The sequence below is a fragment of the Sitophilus oryzae genome, unplaced genomic scaffold, assembly GCF_002938485.1.
Source record: "Sitophilus oryzae breed Bouriz unplaced genomic scaffold, Soryzae_2.0 scaffold_1582_pilon_pilon, whole genome shotgun sequence".
Lineage (NCBI taxonomy): Eukaryota > Metazoa > Arthropoda > Insecta > Coleoptera > Curculionidae > Sitophilus > Sitophilus oryzae.
The window spans coordinates 3,562,064-3,564,407 of NW_022146261.1; positions in this window are offsets into that span (position 1 = coordinate 3,562,064).

The following is a 2,344-nucleotide window of genomic DNA, read 5'->3' on the forward strand; positions in this document are numbered from 1 at the left end:
TTTCAGCTATATCTAGTGGATAATTATTTTTAGTTTAGGTTTCATTCCTAATATTTCTTCTAATTCTTTTCTTCTATATCAGGTAAACTTTCTCTATTTTTATTAATTCTTCGATTACTTCATCAATATCTCCTGGGTTATTATCGATTGATTCTGTCTCTAAGGCGTTTAACTCTTGATTATTTATTGGTATTCTTGATAAAGCATCGGCTGCTTGATTTTGTTTGCCTTTTTGTATTTGATATTGTAATCGAACTCTTCTTTTGGTCGAGATATAATTTCTCCTTGAAAAATATTAACTGGAACTTTTTATTAGTTTTCGTGAGGTTTATAGAAAAAAGAAAAATTTATTTCTTCCGGTTGGCGATATTTGAACGGTATTTCGACAAAATTGTTTATTAATCTTTTATTAGTTAAATCGATATTTAAGTTCATATTTATTAAGTCTTTTTAAACCTATAACCATCATAATAATCGTGGAAATCCAAATAAAATAAATTTAATTTATGATTACTTCCAAATTTCGGGAATGAGAGGTCAGCTTGATATTTTGTTGATTTTGACCAATAGCTGTTTTGATTATATTGGTTGTTTGATAGATATAGTTCGGGAAAAAGTTTTCTACAATAGATGGTTTTAAAATAGAGCGCGAGCTTCCGGTATCGATTAATAATTTTAACTTAGGATGTTTTATTTCTACATACGGAAGAGCGTTACTTGAACAGATGTTTATTTCTATCATGTTTTTCCTTCTTTCTGGCTGGGTTTCCGAAAATTTCCTCTTGTGCAGGATTTTTGTTCCTCAACAACTTTCTCGTATTCGGGTTCCTGTTGAAATTCTTCTTCCAAACTATGAAAAGGGTATTCTTCAGAATATTGGTTTTCGTATTCGTCATAATTGTTATAATCGGTATAATTATAGTTTTGTTCATAGGGATGCGTATTTGTTGTGTCTTGGTACGCATAATTATTCATATCTTCGTTGTAATCATTAGTAAATAATTCTTGGAAGGTGAAATCTGGTGGTCCAGTTGCTTGGAAAGGTATTGGATACTGTCTATTCTGATATGATTGGATTTGACTATCCCTTTTCTTCGAAGCAAAAGATGGGTTTGCTGAAGTTGTAGACATAGGCTTTGGTTTTGATTGTTGGTGTGGTGGAATGGGCTTTGGCTTAAATACATTTAGGTGGTCCAAAGACTTCTCTGTTTGTTGGATATCGTCTTGGAGGCATTTCTCTTGGAGTAATATTAATTGGTTGACAAGGCCAAGGTTGTTTTTGGTTAAAATTTGTATTAGGTACATTTCTGCAAGATTTATATTGCATTAAAAAAAAAAAAATTGATTTTGATTTATTAAAATTGTTGTTACTTATTTAATTCTTGATACGTTAAATATTGTTGTGTGGAAAAATGTTAAAGTGTTTAGCAAAAAATTATCTGAATTTTGGAAATTTTGTTGTGCTGGCTTTTGATGGAAATTTTGTGTTTTGTACACCTTGTTTTGTTCGTTAGAACTGCCATAGAGCATTTCAAAATTTCAAATTCATTTACGGCACGCCATTTGCATCTTCTAGGATGTCGGTTTTTAAAATGTAACAGATGTTTCTTAAAGTTCCGGCTGGCAACCCTGCAATAAATGTCTTTAACGCGGTTCTTATCATAGGTGGCCTATCTGACACGTTATTCTCTAGAGGCGCTAAGGCACGTATCGTACTGATTCATGTTGAACGTTACGTTACTTTTTAAGAGTTGTAATCTGCTGTCAAAACTTAAGAGATGTTTGTTTTTAAACGGTCGCGTTCTTGTTAATTCTTGGATTAGGCAATCTAAATCACGTCTATCTGAGAAACATTGTATTAAAGCGGCTTTTAATTTTGACCAATTGTCTAATTCCAATCTGTTTCCTATAATTATTTCGGCTTTTCCCACTAATTTGGACTGTACGCACTCAAAAACATGCTGTTTAAAATCCTCGTCTGGTACGGTAGCATATTTTAGTAAAAAGGATTCGCATTAAATAATAAAAAGTATTTATATGTATTCACTGGTTCTCCGTCAAAGGGCTAATATTTTGTACTTTTGACTTAAAAAGTATCACAATTTACAGTTCGACGATCATATTTTCGTTTTCTGAAGCACTTGTTCTCGCATTCATTTTATTTATCTTATGTATTAAGTTTTACTGTTAAATTTGATAGTCTGTCCTCTAACTCGTCTACACTCATGAACGTGCTAGTTTTTTTAATTTACGATCTAGTGGCGTAATTTTATTTTATTTTTATATTTATTTTTAAATTCATTTTTACTTTTATATGTAGTCTAGGTATTTTTCTTTTGGGGTT